This window comes from Gymnogyps californianus, chromosome 6, assembly GCF_018139145.2.
Source record: "Gymnogyps californianus isolate 813 chromosome 6, ASM1813914v2, whole genome shotgun sequence".
NCBI classification, from domain to species: domain Eukaryota; kingdom Metazoa; phylum Chordata; class Aves; order Accipitriformes; family Cathartidae; genus Gymnogyps; species Gymnogyps californianus.
The window spans coordinates 10697501-10718700 of NC_059476.1; the positions used below are offsets into that span (position 1 = coordinate 10697501).

General features: G+C 42.2%; 1 protein-coding gene across 10 annotated transcripts in view; it reads right to left on the reverse strand.

The window, feature by feature from the left end:
- TCF7L2 (transcription factor 7 like 2) overlaps window positions 1–21200 on the reverse strand; it is a 179852-nt gene that overhangs the window by 43840 nt on the left and 114812 nt on the right. The gene's annotated exons all lie outside the window — the stretch shown is intronic.

Sequence of the window (21200 nt, forward strand, 5' to 3'; positions counted from 1 at the left end):
AAACACCTGCATCTCTGAAATTGCATCAGCTAACAATAAGGTTTTCCTAGATTTATGAATGGTAAAAAGAAAGATTTCATGTTTAGGGATGAACATACAGCAACCCGCAAAACTAAGAACAAAAATTCTATCTGCAATAAATAAAATGTACATTTTAAGCAAATGCACTAGACGAGAATATTTTCCTGTAATAGAAATTGATTATCTTCCTCATTAATAATAGTATTTTATAAACATTTTTTGAATCTTCACCTGAATTTGTCAACAAGTATTCAATGTTTATAATAAACTTTTATCTGCAAACATCAATAATCTCATTTTCAGCCGAGGGAATTTCTCACAAAACCTGTTACAGAAGTTTCCCGACTGCGTTTCTGATGGAAGAATCACACAAATGCTCAATTAGCTTACCCATGCTATGTGCGAACACACAGCTATCCTCTTCCTCCTCGTCCTGAACACTGCACTTACGTTTTTTTCTTTTCTGTTTTTTAAGAAACAGAATTTGCTAAGATATCTTATTTGGTGCATAATGGTTTAAAGCATCTTAAATCACCTGAAAAATCCACTATCTATTAAATTTTCAGGTACTACGATGCAGCCATTTGTGTATATTTAAGCTGAAAGATGTGGCTCAGTTCTGTGCTTCCGACTAAGCAAAAAAGAAAACAAGAACTCTAAATTTGTCTCTTTCTTTCTACTTTTTGAGACACAAACATGGTAGCATCTTTGGCTACACAAAGTTGAAAAGGAACGTTATTTTAATTGACTCCTCCGCATCAAAAAATTTTTTTGATAATTCAATCAATGTGTTTTCCCAATTTTACTTTAATAAAATTTCGATAGTAATACCTTTTGTGGATTTTTTTTTTTAAATGTTGATACTCACTTAACCTACTTGCAATTCTAAAGAAGTCAACACTTGATTGTGACAATGTTCAAAAGAATTTCCTATGCCACAAGCACAGTAAAAACTTTCACCAATTAGTGCAGGAAAAAAGGAGGGAAAAGCCAGAGCGCTGGTGCTCAAAGAGCCAGGCCTTGCGGCAAAGCTGTCATGTCGAGTGGATTGATCAACAGGACCGCAATTTCTAATGGCATGTTGTCATGAAAAGTCAGCCACGGGGAGCCACCTGCTTTACTCCTCCTAGACAGCTAGGGAAAGGAAGGGGAGGAAAAAAAAAACACACCACCCCGCTCCGTACCTGGTTCTGCCAGTCCCTTTTGCTAACAATTTTGGTAAGGGTCTCCTGATTTTTATTCAGTAGGAATATGTCAAATCTCCAACCGTATTATCCAGCCTCTAAGATTAGAGTCATGCAGAAGGCTGATGCTCTTTTTTTTTTTTTTTTTGGGGGGAGGGGGGGGGGAGAGGGAAAAGAGGATGAAAAAAAATTATCTCTATCCCCCAAATACTTCTCAGATCAGAAAATACATCCGTCACATCTCTAAACCAACAAAGTTTGTCAACGGCTTACAACGCACATCTAAGACATTCTGCAAGTCAAGAACAACACAGAGCGTAGACCTTCTGTGCGTGGTTTTATTTCAGCACCACCTTCCTTCACCCTCACCGAATCATAAAAGCCTGCATTTGATGTGCGGTAGTTGCTTTGTTTCAATTTAGTTTACCTCTAACTTTTAGGATCGGCTTGTTTATCCTAGGATCACGGCATCATTCAGTCCTGGAACCCCATCTTAGCTGGCATGGCCAACATTTCAGATTGAATTGCACAGGCAATTGTGCAAAGCACTGTGTTGAAGACAAAGATAACAGCTTCCTTGTTTTGCTGTTAGAATATTTGCTCGTGCTTGATGGAACATAATTAATACTTCAAGAACTTCCACCAACTTACCGTTGAATAACAGCGCCAAACAGTCTGTCTTAATCACTCTCCAGGAATGTGCTAGTGTCATTTTAACCCATGGCTCCGATTCCCACCACTCAAAAGACGTGGGGATTTCCCTCTTTTAATACATACAAAAGCCAAATATATTACTTTCATTCTGTTATGCCTGACAGAACATACTGCAATTGCCGAAGGAATTAAAGCCTAGTTAAAAATATACTCTGACACTGCGCTATAAGAGAAAATGGAAATGTTGGACTTGGCCAGATCTGTTTGGAAACCTCTTACAATTTTTAAGCCTTTTTTTTAAACCTAAGTTTTCGTTGATTGGAGCAGACATTTAGTTTTGTTTCATTTGTACAAAAGATTTCATGTTTCATACCTGTTTGCTTAAGAGGGTAACTCTTAGCACTAACTGCTAATTTAAGTGATTTTTTTGGGAAACAAAACAGAAAATTTGGGAAAAAAGATTTCCAACAACCCTCATCTATGTACAAAAGAAAAAAAGTCAAATAAAAGTTAAAGAACTTTTAAGTTCATGAAACCAAACCCCACTTGGCATGCAAATCACGTACTGTAACATTTTATCGGCGCAGCCTCTGGTCTCATCAGTCGATGAAATTCTCAGCCCGCGGCAACAGCTTAGCCGAGGGACGCAGACCAATGAGAAAATATTCATTGTGTTAGCATTTCAAATGGCGAGAAAGGAAGAAGAAGCGCTAACTGATCACTGCCCGTGGAATTAATTGGATATTCCAAGAATAATGTCTCTCACTGAAGATCCTTGGAGGCTGAACGCTAGTAGAGACCACATTTTGTGCGGCGCCTTCAAAAAGAGACCGCTTGGGGGTAGTGGACATATTAGGGTTTTAGCGCATTTCCCTAAAGGCCAGAAAATAATCAGATGCACTGAACCAAACTCGGCTAATCCATTCCATAATTATACACACAAATCCAATAAACTTTGTCACATTACTGGAAAATTAAACTATTACAGTGAAGCCTTTTGCTACTTTGAAAAAGTTTGAATTCCTGTTTTATCCAAGAAAAAAAAAAGGGGGGGGAAGGGGGGGCGGGGAAACCACCTCAGCGAAAGTCAGAAGTTTTGGAGGTTGCACATGCAGGCATACGTGCTCACATAGATGCACACACACTGGAGCCCAGAGGAAGAGTAATGCTTAGCTGTAGTCTTCTGTTATGCTTAAAGCTCAGGTAGGTGTCCCACAGCTTCCTTCCTTTATATGGAGGGGATTTACGTTTCAGCTTTATTGCACATAGCCCAAGCATATGCAATGACCCTGTCCAATATTAGTATAGCTTTCCTTAAGACACATCTTAATCTAACCTTTTCAAGACTCTTTTGCTTTCAGACTCAAAACAGCATAAAAAATGAGCATTGTTGTGGAGCGCTGAGAGATTGAACTAAGGCTCTGGCTTGGTCCAAAGCAGTAGCCCTCTGGATAAACAGCTGCTTGTGCAACTAAATAAGCTCCATAGACCAAAAGGTAATAGAGGAGGGGGGAAAAAAAGAAAGAAGGGGCGGGGGGGAGAAAGGAAGAGTAAAAAACCTGAGATTAGGAACCTTCCCAAATGTTGCATCTTTTCTATCGACCGCTGGCCTAGCGTGAGGTGTCAATTTTGACTCCAAAGAGAGCACACGAATTCGCAGCGGTCCCATTATGCGGTCTCTGCGCTCATTGTAAATTCTGTCAACGAAGTCAATCTTATTAACTTCCGCACTGGTTCACACATGACATTTTCTTCAATTTTCTTGCTGACATCAAAAACATCAATTAGCAGCCCGAAAATAGGAAGGAACGAATGACAGAGCCTGATAACGTCAACTATTTGAAGCCAAGGGTAAATCTATTCTCCAGTTCTGAATGCGTTCATTACAATTGCATTTTCAAAGAAGACCTCCAAATAGCAAAGAAAATTAAATTTATCATCTAGAAATGCCTAGAAATTGTTTTTTTAATCCTATGTCTATCTCTCAATCCCAGAGTGTAATACAAAGTATCGCAATTCAGTCTTATGATAACATGCCACAACTTTAATAGAAAGTTTATAAAATATGCAGCCCTTGCCATACTTCCTATCACATAACAACTACAAGGGGTGAGAAAAAATTTGTCCAACAGATTGTAGCGTCGCCTTGTCTGCTCCATCAGTTCTCATAGGCTGGCACAGCACTTACACACACACACACACGCGCACGCTCTCCCGATACATGCACACACATCTCCCCCCCTTCCATCCACGCTTGTGAAGAATTTATGAGCTATACAATATCCAGCGACTTTAAAACCCCAGCAAGCACTACATTACTGGCGTGCGGGGGGAAGGCGCACGCCGGAGCTGCCTCGCATTTGCATTTGCCCAACTCTTTTCATGTTTCAGAGAAAACAAACCCAACTCCCTGCCCGGGAAAGCAAAGGGAAAGTCCAACCAAAGACTTGACGTGAACTGTAAAGCACCAAGCACATGCATTCAATCAGCTGCCAGAACTTCCGCTTGCTGAACTCTCGCCCTCTTTTCATTTTATTGACATTTTCAAAAATAAATACATAAAAATAACCTCCCGGTAACACAGAAACAAGACACCCGTGTCAACACAACATGGTCCATTTGCTGTGCTCAGCAACAAGTTTCTGGAGAAAGGTAAGTGTGTTTAATATGAGGCAAAAAAATGTAAGGCAATAAACCTGTTTTCGTGGTCTTTAAAGAAGCCCCGGCTTGCTTTAGTTACTTATTTATTTATTTACTTCGCCGCTGCGCCCGCTTTGTAAGCCATCGTTTCATGCTTGTATTACATCTCCTAGGGAGTGAATAAAAGCAAGTTTAGTGGCGACCAAAGACACTCACTCGGACTTAATGCAAACAGAAAGAGCAGCTACACCCCGATAAACAGATCACATTCCTTCAGCCCATTGATTTTTTGATCTTTTGACATTTTTTAGTTGCTTCCATTCCCTTCCTTGTCTTTTCCTCAGTGTCACAAAAGACAAAATGTCTCGGCAATTGATGGCAGGGGTATCTATTAGCTGTCAAGCCGCCTTTTTTTTTTTTCCTCGGCACTGGCTAAGAAAGTACAAAATAGAAAGCTGAGAACTGGCAAGGAAACAAATTGTAGGAATCATCTAATTTAATGGGCTCATCATATTCCGGGATTTTGGCTTTTCCACATCTGATCTCTCTGGGAAGCAGCTAGAAGGTGAAAGGGGGAAGGAAAAAAGGTTATATTGAAGGGGTTTCTGTAATTTTTGTTGCTAGGTGGAAACAAACTGGAGAAGATGGAGGGAAGGAAAAGCAGGAGGAAAACTCCTGGGAGGTTTGGTGAGATGCCTCTGTCTCTCTCGCAGCATTTTCCTGCCCGCGCATAGAAACGAACCCGGCACAGAATGAGTGTCTCAGCTCGGCTGCACTTGGGGGGATGCTGGACATGAAACGGAGGCAGCTGGCGCTTGAAAAACTTGTAAAATTATTTTAGAGCAGAAGAGAAAAAAAAAATTGAGAGACACTCATGACTGATGGTAAACTAGCTGTCTTTTTTTTTTCTTTCCAAAATTTCATTTTGGACATTTTACTGTTTGCCACAACCCTTGCCAATGCTGATCAGAACGAAGGCAAAGTGCAGCTTACGTTTTATCTCCTATAATTTCCGGCAGATGACTGTAACCTGTGCTTAGAAGATTTTTGGTTTAAGCGAACAAATTATCAGTCAGAAAGCATTTACAATTGTTTAAAATACAAGCGAAGCAGATTGAAACACACGATGAATCAGTGTGTATTTAACAATAAGTAAAATATAAAAAATTTTCTAGGCAAACTATGAATCTTCAGAAGACAATTATGTAAAAATTCTCAGCGAATATTTGTGTCTGGTTTTGAATGCAAACCCTGCAAAAACCACCAGAGAAACTGCTTCTTTTGATTTTACAAGATTTCATAAAGCAAAGAAGTGAGTGGCACAAGAAAGATGAATTATTTTACAAGCAAATATACCAGTGTCATTCAAGGAACAGACACTGCTACAGACTGCTTTAAGCACAGAAGGGAGTGTAAAACAGAATGAATTTGTCCTGCAACAGCTTTTATGTTGTTTTGCATTTGAAATTTCTAGGAATATGACTTTTCAGTTAGGGCTCGATCCTGGTAATCAATTGCAAATGGGAGTTTTGCCTGAGAAAGGACTTCAGAGTCTCTGACTCCATTCAAACAAGTCTGCTGGATCACGGGCACGAAACACGGTTTTGCCTTTTCTCTAAAATTTGTATTTCTGACAAGAACCATCTCATTTTTGCCAGCGACACTGCTACTTATTTTGATGTTGAAATTTCATCCACTTGGAAGAACAGAGCTAAGGAAATTTGACTAAAAAGAAAGAAAAGGGTAACATCTGTTAAGCGTAAAAGATTTTCTCCAAAATATCGAGGAATGCTAAATTATTTCTCCTAAAACCTGAAATACTGTATCGCATGCCAGGAATAACCTTCTTTCCCCCTTTAAATAAGTTCAAGTTTAACTCAAAGAAGCAAACAGGCGCAGACTTTGAAATATTTTTATCAGATTAAAATACAAGAAGGAGAAGAAATCCGGAGAGCAGCTAGTTTAGCTTCTGCGAAAGCACACCTTAACTTTGCTGTTTATAAGGAAAGTTTATTGGTGTTCAGGTAAACCCCTGGGCTTGAAAAGAAGAAATAGATTTTACAAAATACCCCTTCTATTTTATTTTCCCTTGTCATTTCAGTCCGGAAATCCCGGCGATCATCCCAGCTATTCTGTGTTGATATTATCAGAGGTTTATAAAAAAAACATGTCTGATGAATTAAAACATGTGACTGGCCAACAGCAGCAGCCAAACTGACCACAGGTTAGCGATGGGGATGAACTATGGTTATGTTTTTTTAAACCCCGCACTGTCCTTGAAACGGAGGCTGCATACGGCTCCATTAGATACAGCTACGGTGCTCTTGATCTATTATTTACAAAGAAAAACCCTTCACTACTTAAGTGGCCCCTTCTACTTCAGCCTTCAATTTCAGCCGCATCAAACAACTTGGAAGGGGGGGGCGAATGGGAGGGGAGGGGGGAAAACTTGAGTTCATAATATAATTCTATGCAAGAGAAAATTATACTCGAGTAAGAAAATTCAGAACGCCTGGAATAAGGTTTTGCATCCAAACTGCAGACCTATCAGCTTCATCCAGAAAAGCTTAAATGATAATAGTCTTAGTTTTTAATAAAACTATGTGAGGTTTTAATGTAAAATTTATACACAGATGCACAAAACAATTTATCTCCTCTTTAAAAAAGTAAGATGAAAGACTGAATGAGAATTGCAGGACTTCTCATTGTAAAAATCATTTTTCATTAAAATATAATTTTGCATTAAATTCTGTAATTATCAAGACTATTCTTTAAGTCATACTGCATTCAATTTAATTAGAAAGCTTAGATCTCACCTTTGTACTGAACTTTCAACTCTCTGATGCCAATTAGAAACTATTTTAAATGAATTTCCCAATTAAACTGACTCCTGTGATCAATTCTGACATAAGATAAAACCCAGAATTTTCAGGGAGGGGAAAAAAAAAAAAAAGAAGAAAAAAGGAAAAAATTAGATGCATAGATGTACAGCCTATCTGTATTTCTGAAAATATTTTGAATGGTTTTTGCATCCTTATTATGAAGAATATCTCATCTCCTATGCTTGGAACATCCTCTCAGAAACAGCTCATATCAAAAGTGTTTAAACTGCAATTAGTATTGTTTCATTATTCAGCACGTTTCCATTTGCAAAAAATATCTTGTTTTATTACGCTCTATATTTGGTTCTCATGTTATAAACTATCACATTAGATGAATTATAAATGTAAACTATTAACAGTTTAGATTCTTTTAAGTTGTTATCAATTTCAGGCTTTTGACAGCTTAAAGGAAATTCAGTAAACATACCTCCTCTCCTCTAGAAAACGGCTTCTATGAAGCCAACAGCCATCTCACAATTAATAAATGGCTGTATTCTCCTTTTGTGGAGAACAAAATTAACTGAAGTTTCCCATATAAAAGACCATATAATTAACATTAGTAAAATGTGTTAAGTTACACTTAAGATATTCCAACAGCCTAATTATATCAATGAGTCATCTAACTCCTGTCTGTATCAATTCAATTTATCTTCATTTCAATCAATGCAGCTTGACGGATAGGTATCATTAGAAGTGACAAAGCATCACGCCGCAGAAAAATGCAGGACAAGGCGATATCCTAGATAAGGCAGCCTGAGACCTTCTAACGCTGCGTAGCTGAAAATGACTCCTTGTATACACATCATTGCCTTCACTAAGGGTGTCTACAAGTTATCATTAGACACATTCATTGTTAAAGACTAACCAGGTCAGTGTTTCTGATCAGGTTGCAAATTAGACCAATTGAAGTGTTCTTAACCTACAGACTGGTGTCAGTGAGGACCTAACGGTGCTGAAGCTACATAGTAATATGCACCGAGTACACCACCATTACTGCACATTTCATGCTGAACACAAACAGATTTAAGCAAAACGTTTGGCGGGGGGGGGGGGGGGTATAGAGAATACAAATTACACAGACGACATAATGCTGTTGTTTTAGTGCAATTTTGATGCAAAACAATTGTTCCATGGCAAACATATTAACCAAAAGTGCAGACTTGGGCAATGAGAGCATTAGAGGTGCAGATAAACATGTCATTATAAAGCCAAGGAACCAACATGCATTTCTATTTCAAATTATAATCCTGCCGGCTTTCCCTATAATAGTTAAATAACAGTTTTCAGAAATACAAATGATGGCTAAATGAGGGGTTTAAAGTCTGATCTAGCACGAGCATTATACTTGGCTGAAAAAGCTGATGTCGAGAAGGAGGGGGGAAGAGTAAAATGGTTTCACTTTTCACACTTATTATTTTTTCCTCCGTTCTATTTTCTTGCACAGATTCTAGAGGCAAGTGTTGCATCCTGCTTGCTCTTGTCAGTGGGGCACGGTACGCAAGTCAAACCAAATCCACGGAGTGTTAACATATATAAAATACCTGTGTGATCAGTTCAGATGTTGACATTTTGCCAAGTTAGGCTTTTGTTTTTCTTGTAATAAAATAGCATGCAAGGCATTCACTCAAAGTATGTAAGCTATTGGTGCTCCCTGCTTGACTGCTAAGCTTTGGATAAAATGGGCATTGCTGTTGATGGACTATTAGAGGATCGTTATTTGGAGAACTTCCTCATAGGTTGGCTTTAAACAGATAAAACAGTTAATAGGTGTAGGATTGAAAGTTGAAGGGATACAGTGAAAATTATTAAAAACACACAAGAAAAATTTATGCAGGATGCACAGGACACTGCAATATAGTAATTCACTAAAGAAGTTTGGTATATGAATTTAGGGGTTTGGTGGTGTTTTTTAAAAAAAAAATATCCCCATCAGCAAACAACAGAGATCTCCATGTTAATGTCAATCATATGTTTTCTAGTCACTGCACAGAAGTAGGGACTACATACAGAGAGCATGTCCATTAATCAATATGCAAAGAATACATTGTCTCAAGAGTATGTATTTATGGTTATAAGTTATGATGATTACGTGGCATGAATTTCTGAGCTGGAAAACTCTTTATCAGTTAACAAATGGAAAGCAAACCTCAATTTAGAGCCACGTGCAGTGATCTCCTTAAAGGCTACTTATGAAGTAGAATTAAGCTGAAATGAGTGACAAGGTGGAGAGGACATGGGACGTTGCATGACAAGCAGTGACCAGCTGGAGCATTTCCCATCAGCTGATAAGCAAACAGTATAAATCGTCTGACCTGGGTCATTACAACTGATAAATGCAAGGAAATAATAACCTTGTACGTGCACTCAAAGCTGTCCAGGTGTTGCCGTAACAACCTGCGCTGGTCTCTATCAAGTGGACAAGGACTATCTGAACAGCCCAGCACAACCCACAGGAGGAGCCTCTCAACTGGGATCCAAACTGGTCAACTCAATCCAACTGGTCAATTCAAGCTGGTCAGTTCGGACCATGCTGGAGCAGACTAGATCAGGAGACATCAGGAAGGGCTTCTAGAATTCACCTCCACACCCTAAAACTCCAAACCATCCCCATTTTATGATTACCACTGAGTACTGCCAGTTTTTCCCTCTACAACGCTCTTTCTCTGTTTGTATGAGCACATGCACTACAGGTTTAAAAAAATGCAACAACCACAACTCCAAGTAAAACACAGAACAGAAGAAGAAGGAAATCAGAGAGTGTCGTCTTAATTAAAAAAATAATTAAGTAAAAGCTTTTCAGACAACCTGACTCAAATTCTGAATGAGCTGCTTCACAGTTTAGAGAGTCCAAGCCAAATGACGGTTACAAGCTGAAAACAAGTGTTATTACAGACTACTATCCAGACATGGGCCAAACTAAACATGGTTTTGAGGATCTTCAGACAATGCTCTGAGTGTGAACCTGATCCAAATTCTACCACTTGTTCTCATCTCAAATTCAACTCGAAACCAGGAAAACCTGGATGCTTTAACATGCACTTTGAAATTTTTTATTCTGAATACAATGAGCATAAATATACACAAGCCAAAATAAACCAGTGAGCCAGGATCTTGAAAAGTAACCTGAAAAGTAAAATAAAGATTGGGATGGATCTTTTTTAAAGCCGTTTTCCTGAGGAGCAATACACATACACACATGCTGCATTGTATGTCTACAGACCGCATGTGCAGTCAATTGCTATTACATATCTGCACACATAACAGCAAACTTCAGTGGCTCTTTTATAACATAGCTTAAAGTTATTTCAGCCTTGTTTTTCATGTGTTTACAACCTGGCCTCTAACTTTTGCTCTGGGGTGAAATATAGCTGTGCAACATCTGTTTCCAGGAATATTAAATTATTATTAAAAATGTTTTAAACAAATTAAAATTAATGTGTTTGGGGCTTTCCAGAGAAACCAGCGCTCTGCGTGGTGAGACAGGGCTGTCAAGCGTTAGGAAAACCAGCATAACCTGGAATACAACCCTTTTTCTATGGAAAACAAAGGCAGTACCAGTGTCTCTTGCCTCGCCCCTCTGTGCTGAGCTAGATGGACCATCTATCAATAAAAAGACACAGTTCTTGACGTTTCTGCTGATGCTGTATCTACCTTTAGGAAGCGTGGAGGCAGTCTAGAGCTAGAAGTTGTCCAACAGCAAAGGATCTAAGTGGCAATTCCACTTTGAGAGGGTGGTATTGCCGAGGGTCTTTCCTTCCTCCTTAAACCATCCTCCCAATATGTGAGAATCTTCCCGTCTTAAAGAAACTCATCTTCACAACACTTCTGCCAGGCAGGGAAGGCCACCATCCCCAATTTACAGAAAGGACATAAGACATGAGTAAGACCATGTAATTTGCCTCACTTGGCCCGCAGTGGGGCATGATCCTGAACCCACATCTGGAGCTAACATCCCACGAGCCAGTTGGTTAAAGTAATTATGTGTCTGACCTCAAACAAGTAATAGGAACTCACTGTTTAAGAATTAAATCTTCCTCTTGTTCTCTATCTCGGAAATAACAAGGTATAATGAGACCCAGCCATGGCCAGGCTGAATGCAGTTATTGCTGTAGATAAGATAAAGCTTTGAGCCTTAACTGATGTGTAATACTTAAATATGGTCAAAACCCCAGTCGCCATCCCAGAACAACCTAATATCCTCCTTCTTCCCATTTCCTCCCTCCCCCAAAAGTCCAATTGTTCCGAGGGGATGGAGATTAATGATATTCATACTTGAATAATAGCTACAGGGAAAAAGCAAGCGAATATATTACAGGACCCAAATTACAGTAGTAAGAAAATACATTGCGCTGTGATGTAGAGATATAAATGAATTAATCCTGACATCTGTTTCTTTTGCAGAGGAATTAGGCATAGGTTGAAGCTGACCTTGCAAGAAGCATGCAAGGTGATCAACTAAGAAGGTGTAGTGGTGCCCGCTGCTCTCCCACGTTAGGGAGACAGTACTCTTTCACCTCCTAAATCACACACTACAGCCTCGCACGGGGTGTACGCCAAAGGTCACCCCACTTTGTACACTGAAACAGCAGGGAATCCCACTAAGAGCTACTGTGCAGTCAGTGCATTCAGTGCAGCACAGATCATTCAAAGACCAGGCAGGTACCTTGAGACCCAGCTCAGCTATGGCCTGTAGCAGTAGCCCAGTAGATTGCCACCCAGTCGATTTTTCTCTAAGTTTTTTTTTTTCCCCTGAGCTTAGAAGGACATTTGATCTGCAACTGCAACAATGTGCAAGAGATTACCATCACAAAAGCTATTTTCATCTGGTCAGGTGACTTTTTTCAAGACTCATCATGGTGCTTCCTGGCATTAAGACACTTGTCAAAGCATCTTTGTGGCACATCTCCAGACTTAACAACCAAATCTTCATGCACAAGTTTGGCCCAATGGTTGAAAGGTGAACAAAGGCAGCAATCCTAGCAGGTTACAATGCTCTTGCCATATCCTTCGCTTCATACTCACGTTTTCTGAAAGACGTGAACTAGTGTCAGTAAGCTACAACTGATGCAGTTATGGGATTGCATGCCAAGATTAATACGTGTATTGAGGAACTTTGTGCCTCCATAGCATTTCACTAATATTTTTAAAGAAAATACACTAGCATGGAAGGAAATGTGGCTCCTGCATAAACAAAAGAGCTATTTTTCAGAAAGGTTTTAGAATCAGACACACAACACACGCTTGAAAAATAAACCCACACTCAATAGGCTTTTCTTAGTGAGCCCCAACGTGTTACAAGGACAAAGAAATCCTGGTTTTAATAAACTCTCTAAATAAGTTTTTACATAATATTTTTTTTAAAGTGAATAAACCTGTTTTAACGTGATAGCTTCTGTAGGGCTCAAGAGACATTCTAGTCTATTGTGTTGGCGGATTAATTCTATTCACCAACAAAGAGCATACTAACATGTCCTATTATGCCCAACAACTGCAGAGATCTGCATGAATGAATGGTATGCTTACATATGTGTGCTGAATCATCAAACGCCCTTTAAAGCAAGGAGAACTCATATCTCTGCTAACTTCCAGCCTTCGCTGTGCGAGTTACTTAAGGCCTCACTCTTGCAAAATATGAGTCACCCTTGTTGAGATTCCTTGCACAAAGGACGCTCACAGCCCGTGGCCTCTGCTGGAGGAAACATCCACAGCTTAGGACAATATCACGCTCTGCTGCCCGCCCTGCATCTCCACCAGATGTAAGCAAGCCTCAAGCACAATCTGCTGGCTTCTAACCTGCTGAACTGCCATACCCTCCTGACATGTAACACCTCAGAAAGAGGGATGTAGCCCCTTCTCCATGGAATGGTATGGCAGCCCTCCAGCAGATTGATGGGGTGGAGGGCAGCGAGCAGTAATGTTTTAAAGAGTCCAAGTTAGATGTACTGGATGATGCACACTGCAGCCCAGCACTTGCCCAACAGCTCTACTTTTGGTTAAAGTGCATTTTTTGGTTTGCAAATATGGGAAGTGGGAATACTTTGGGTGAAACCTGGCCCCAACAAAGAATGAGAAGCTTTGCAACCTGTTTTCCCTGAGGGCAGCATTTTGCCCGTTTCTTTTAAGACAACATCAGGCAGGACATGAAGTAAAGGATTCCTCTTTGCATTTCACAGAAGCAGGTATTCAAATACTGGAGGCTATCAAAAGAGAGAAGAGCTTCACTTTCTCCTACCTTCACTAACAGACTGAATTTAAAAACAATTAGAACCCCTGGAAAAAAATTTAATCACAAAATCGTAGCATTTAAAGGGAATAGCTCATACTACACACAGCAGAGTTGCCCCCAACCCAAGGTTTGCTGCTCATGGATGTCAACAATTCTTGATGTTGCTCTAATTAGCTTTGGGGCTTCACCTTCTGCTTCTTTGGTACAAGTAAAAGAAAATTTATTTTTTTTTCTTTAGGGATGGGGATTTAAGAGGAAGCTGTTGATTTCAATCAGTCTTAGGCCTTTACTCTGTAATACGGTCCTCAATGCAAAGTCTTGTGTCTATTTACGTAACAGACTCCCATGCTACGGGGCCCTGCAGAAGGCTCAAATATCCACAAAGAAAATACCCACGAATGACTCTTCCTACAGCTGATCTGGTAGGAATCCTTCCACCTGCAAAGACACGCTTTTGTGCACTGTCTCACTCTGAGATGGGCTGTGTGAAACCACAAAAATGCAGCTCTGACGGCGCAAGCTCCATCTGCGCTATGAAGACTATTAAGGCTAATCCAGCATTCCTAGACTGTGGTGCGAGACGTTCCCAGTATAGACCTGCTCCAGCAGCGCTCTGCCAGTGAGCTAAGTATTCTAAAACCATAATTCGTCTCATATTTCTCCAGGCAGCCGCGCCAGGTCAGCCGATCCCGGCTGCTCGCCCCTGCGCCCTGCCCTCGCCTGCATCTTGGCAGCACAGCTGGTGGTCAATGTACACGGTGAACCAGACAGTGGGACCGACCCTGGCCAGGACCGTCGGTCTGTCTGCTTCGAGGGTGGGTTATTTTTAACCCAGAGCCCTTCTCTGATTTGGTCTCACAATCATGGCAGTACAGATGAGAGCATGGTTTATTGTCCACCTGAGTGAGTCCAACCGCGGGCTGTAGCCCAGGTCTGCAGGTCTCTAAGGTTTCCACCACGGCTCGTCTGATCCCACAGTGAATCAGTCTGGGAAGCTAAATCCACACATTGAAAAAAAATAAAGAAGATAAAAAGAAGCCCTCCTCTGCCAAGCTATCTGCCACTACAGCTTTCTGAGTTAGCTGACAGGAGTCAGAAACACCAGCACCGGGGTAAGGAGAAACGCAGGAGAGCCACGGTGAGGCCATCCCCTTCAGCTGCCTTCAGTCTGATGCTGTGTCAGCCAGAGTGCGAAACTGTATCCCAAAGACAGTGTGCATGGGGGGGTGACTGCTGAAGCTGGCACGGACACTGAAAGAAAAGCTTGTCAAACTGTACCCTTGGAGCACACACAATTTAAACTGGTGAAAGCAAGCTTTTGCCAGCATGGCTTCACAACGTTTTGCCCTCCAGTGAGCAAAATCAACCATATCATCAAAAGCACAGTTTTACTGGCATAATTGCATCTATGGAATCACAGGGGATTTTGCCTGAACAGCTACAGCGGCGTAAAAAAAAATAAATAAAAACCACACTTCATTGTATCCTTGACCAATGTAGCTGTGCTGGCAAAACTCTTTATAGCAGACCTGGCCTGTATGACTATCACACCTCGTATCAGAAAAATTATTTTTCTCCACTATCTCTGCTGCTTAGTTTAAGCTCTGCAGTTCATACAATAGAAACCAACTTATTTTCACTTCTGCTTATACTCAATCCTCATTTTCAGGTTTACAGACCTGATGGATTTCAAATACTGCAGGAGGGAGTTTAAAAACCAACTGCCTTCCTCTTGAGTGGGCTTTGTAGATACGATTTTTCATAAAAAGCAGAGGGAATCCTGGCTGTGAGAAACTTTTTATCACTGTTGCTAATAACAAGAACTCTCTTTACTAAGCATGCAGTCAGGTTTCTCTAACCATTATATAGGTAGATAGTTGCTGGCTAGCAAAAGTGTAACTGCAGCCGTACACAAGCACCCTAACTTAGCCCCCACAATTAGCAACCCTGTCTTCCAGTCAATGTTGACTGGCAGACCCCTGTTAGGCTGATAAAAATAGATACAAAATTAGAAAGTGTCTCTTCAGAGACAGTGGGAAAACCACTCTGGGAGAGATGAATCACGGCTGGTGGGCTGCAAGGTGAGGAACGAGCAGAGGTAACTGCGTGGGGATGATGCCCACCACAAGAACAAGCACAGCAGGCAACAGCCGCTCACTGGACTACAGACCTGTGTGCTTTGTCACCTAGACGGACATGCTTACCACGTGAACGGGACTGTGCCATACCCTCACACTAAAATTTAAACAAATCGCTCCCGCAAGCTTCTTCATTTACTTTAAAGCTGCTGCTGAAGAGATGGAGCATGTTTGCACGGGATGCACCTCAGCCTGTGGTTGCTGAGGTTCTCCACACCCTTCGCTCTGGAAAACAAGAGCATCAGTGTGCCCGCGATGACACCGGAGCAGCTCCCTCCCTCCCCCTGCCAGAACCCACACCCCCCTGAGCAGTTGCCCCAACCTTAGCTGCCTGCCCAAGGAGCGTGGAGGCACCATGGAGGGTTTCCAGGTTCGGTGAGCACTTTGCTGTCTTTCAGCAGGCAGAGGACAGAGCCCCACGGCTGCCCCAGCCTGCGCAGAGGCACCGGCCCTGCAGCCTCCTCCTGCCCCAACCCAGCCAAGCTGCAAACTTTGGCAAATGCTTCATCCAGAAACAACTGCGGGATCTCCTTTGCTTGTATCTTTTGTGGCTTTCTTTGTCCCAGTTACCGGGGGAATTTACATGACAAAAGCAACTCTGTTTCCTAAAGGTGAACTGAAAGTTTTAAAACCATGGGTAAGAGAATATAAGCGCAGGTTTAAGATTACCCCTCAATCATTTCACAACTGCAGAATGTTAAGGAAGAACTCTCTTCCCACTCCGCACCTGGCAAATCCAGAGTTAAGGGCAAGACTGCTTGATGTGTGGCTTCTTTTTCTTTCTTTTTTTTTTTTTTTAAATCACTTCTCTACTGGAGGGGAGCCTGAATTCAGAGGGTGGTGGGTACCTCTACAAAGCATAGCATTCACTTACCAGTATGGGGAAAAAAAGAGAGAAAAGGATTCTGCTATGTTTCTTGAAAGCATCTGTGTTTTTACTAAGCAGCTCAAATAATATTAATGAATTACACACCCTGTAGAGCAGAGAATAGCAGCTCTAACTCATGACCTCCAGCAATTCACACTGGGTTGATTTAAGAGGTTGTCACTTTTACCCCTCTGCTGAGGGCTAATACCCCCACCGAGATGGCAGAAGACGACATGTGCCCATATATCAACCACTGCAGTCCGCAGGCCGACATGCTGACGGTGGTTTAAGGTCACGCACTGGAGTTAGCGCCCATCCTGCTCCGCAGCTTCTCCTGCTCTAATGGTGGGCCAGGGCAGACAGCTCCAGTGCCAGCTCACGGGTCAAGGCCCTGAAACTCATGGCTTGTACTCCCTGCGGTGTCTGCAAATTACAAGACTATCTATCCTTCCTGGCTGGAAACTGCCAACAGTTGTTTTTTTTTTTTAAGTTAGCCCAGTAGCTTTTTAACCACATTGCTTAAGTGCTCCCCACAAGACCATCCTACAAATCTGCAGCAAGAGCAACTACGTCAACTACAGTCAGCAGACTGCAGCTCGCATCTTCAACCAGCAAATCCTCAGGGCCTTGTTATTTGTCCAAGACGAACAATAAACCGTGGTGGCTTAGAAATACTGGAATAACATCATCTGACCCTGAATGGCCATTTTCAAGACTAATTTGCCACTTCTGCATCTCAGATACGAGGCCATTTGTTGGCATGGGGGACCAGGGCGGTGCCCGGTTAGTCCCATGTGAGCTGAGGTGACATCTGCCCGGCGCGTTGGACGAGGCCGCAGCAGAGCAGGAGGACGGGCTTCGGGGTCCCAGCCACGCCGACTGCCCCCACGTGTGCCTCTCCTGGTTTACCCCTGGTCCGTGGCTGCTCTAATAGAAACCAGACAGAATTTCCACCCACGGTGTCATTGTGTCTGCTCCATGCAGAACTAATGCAGCAGCTCCCAAGGACTGCAATACCAGACTCCGTTTTAATGATGAAAATGGGCTCAGCCAGCTCTTTGCCCCCTCCATACCTCCCTCCCTCCCGCGACATTATTTGTTCACCGCTATGAATGAGGATAAGCCGTGTGAAAAACTTACCACCTTCCCGTGGCCCTGTTTGGATGGATGTATGTTTTCCCAACACGAGGAGCTAATCCAGAAGCAGATACACCATCCCAAGCTGGAGGAGTATGGCCACAGCCATCCCTTGTGCCCAGACAGTGAGCTCCCCGGGGGCAGCACTCGGGGAAAGCATCCCTCCAGCCCAGGCTCTGCCGATAGCGGCTTCTCTCCCCACTTTGCACCTCTCTCGTGGCCACACATGCAAAGCCAGGACGCAGTCGCGTCTTGGCTCCTTTTATTTTTGCTCTCTCGGCACCTCCGTGCCGGCCGGGCACTACCAGTAGGGGAGTTTTCTTTCAAGGCACCATCACAACAGCCCCAGCATCGCAGAAGAGCTGCACAGATGACATCCTGACTCAGCCCAGATGGATGTGTGCGGGAGAACTGACAATCACAGCTGAAGCAGAAATATAGGAAGTCTGAAAAAAAATATTCTAAACTGCCACAGCTTGCTTTCAACAGTGTAAATACATGTTAAAGCATCATTGGATTTGCCAGGAGGGCTGCAAAGAAGACCTCAAGGATCCTGGTCTAAAAAAACATGGTGGTAGAGACCGAGTTGTGCTCTCAGCCTGCTCACCAGAAGCTGGGAACAAAATCGGGAGGATTCACAAGGTCTGATCCAATTTTAGCATCTACCCATCCCAGCCGCCTGTGAGACTGGATTAGTTTTTACAGCTGACACCCCACTGGGAGGTGTTTTGCCATACCTGATAGCTATCTTGAGCGCTGGCCTGGATGAGCCTGCTGCCATCACAGCCATGGCATCCTTTTGCTACACAGATATACATCAGGACATGGCAGCACGGTCCAGCAGGGATGACTCCTTTCTCCCCTCACTGGCTTCTCCTTCCACTTGTAGCCATAGCTTCTGGCACAGGGAGAGAAGGTTGTCACCAGTGTGATGTTGCCTTCTGGTTTTGGGACTAGCTCACGCAAGTCTCATAGGATCTTGCAGCTCCCAGCAAAGGGGCACCTTTCCCGTCACAGGCTCATAAGCAAACTTGCCCACCAGAAAGTAAAATAAAAAAACCCCAAAACTCACCTTAAAAAAGTCAGTAAACGAACGAACCAGCCCAACAAAGACAAAATCAGATCATTAAGCGAGGCCCTTTCCCCAGATGAAATTGCAGACAGAAGTGATGAGGAAATCCTCCTTTCTACTCACCTACTGATCTGCACAGGACGAAGTGACCTCTGAAACTATTAGATATCCACACTGCTGAAGTTAATCCAGCAGATAGTCCCACTGTTCAGAGAAAAGCTACCATTAAGCAAGAAGATGACTATTCCCATATATGATTTCTACCAGTCTGAAAGGAGTTATGCACAAACACCTTTCAAACATGGAGATTAGACCTACTTAAACTAATGAGCCATAAGCCAATGGCTGGCTAAGTGGACACTAACTCAAGAACTCAATTAAAATTAAGTAAATAAAAAGAATTATGCATAGCAAAATATGATCCAGTAGCTCTACAGAATAGACAGCTGAGACCTACAAGAGCTGTGTTTCCATATCCTAACTCTGCCACTACCTTGGCTCCAGGACATGTCTACTTTAATGCTTGCAATCTCTTCCACAGACTTATTCAAGATGTTCAGTGACAAAAGCGTTACACGAGTGGCAGGAAAGGAAAAGCTTTTGCCTAACACAGCTTTGCACCAATACTGCACTCAAATCCAGGTTTCATTCCCAAACCTAATATGGACTTAAATGCAAGACCTACGAGTGCCAGAAGGTCACTGTCCAACACTGCACAACTTTCTCACTGAAGCTGAGCCTATTCCAGCACTGGGGTAGAAACAGGAGTTACCATGAGAGGACTACTCCATGTAGTAGTTCCACTGGTCCCCCAAACTAATGCTGGAAAATGCATCCAGGATCCATCTCTCCATCAAGTAAAACCAAACAACTTCCAGTTATTAAAAATGGTCAATAATAACTGCTCCAATGACATTTTTTAATTTGTGATAAGTATCTAGACAAACTTATGACCTTATGACAGCAGTTAAAATTCACTCTGAGCAAGTGCTTTGGGTTGAGGAATGATTTTCCCGTCTCCAGAAATGAAATTTGCCTTATTATAATAACAGTACATAAGCCTCAAAAACAAATTAATACTTTTTTGGGTAACTGCTGTGGTCGTGTGCACAGCCACTAACATGCTGGTCAGCTGAGCTGAAGAACTGATTATCTGTGAGAGAAGCAGTAAACACTTAAACGAGCAAGCACGTATACGGAGCAGATGTAAAACCGTCTGCAGTCTGTTTTTTTCCCCTTTCTTTTGACAACACACAAGCTACACATTTGTGTACGCAGATGTATGCATATAGTAGAGGAAAAGCACACACTCGTATTCACCTTTCACTTTGTAAAGTACTGCGTATTATATATGAAGTTTTGAATTTAAAAAAACCTCAGAAAATATTGGTTAAAATCTTCTACATATTATTTTATCAAACATGCCAGACCCCTTCATGGTTTCAGATGTGGGTGTGGATATCTGCAAATGACTCACCATCACTGGAAGCCCCGGCATGCAGGGGTGGACCATGCAGGGAGGAGCGGGAGGTCCTTCCCTGCGCAAGGAGACCTTCCACAGCTCCTGCTCGCACCCTTGAAACGCCAATGCCAAGGCATCTGCCTCTTGCTGAGCTGAATCAGACACTGGTTTTCCAGAATCAAGCACTATTATCTAGGTTTGAGGCAAGGTCTGAACTGAACCAGACAGATAAAAATTAAGAGAATGGAGGGGGAAAGTGTATTAAGTATATCAGGAGGCCATCAATCTAAATCAGGTATGACTGGCAGGGTGGCTTGTGGCTTGCAGGACGAGGCCCTGCAAGGAAGCACGAGGAAACAGGGAGATGTGCTACTTTTAAGCAACTGAATTTGCTGTCAATATCAAGTTACTGGTGAGACATATTTTCAGATGCGGGATGTCATGAACACCCCAACTTCGCATTTCCTAGAGCACATCCACCAGGAGACTTCAGACTGCCTTGCAGGGCTGACCGTTCTCCTCGGAGATCCTGGAGCAGATTCACAGTAGGTATAAAATTAGTCACCGCTCTGTGTGGCCAACAATAGTTTATTTTTGGCAACAGTGTGATCTCTCTCTTGCGAGCATTATTTATTTCTATTGCCTAGATAGGCAAATTCAAGCACAAGCCACCACTGTCCTACATCAGCTTCCCTTCATGCCTCCTGCACCTACAAAAGACAGGGGGGAAAAAGGCATCTTAATGACGCCCAGGGGGTGCCAATAAGTTTAACTACAGAGAGTCATTTTTGTTAATGGCATTCTGGCTGATACACTTTGAGTAAGGAGGATGAGAGAATCTTTCACTGTGTTTTTCTAAAGCAAATATTTGGCGCTTTCATCTTCCAGTGCTTTAACATGCAATCTGTCACCAGAA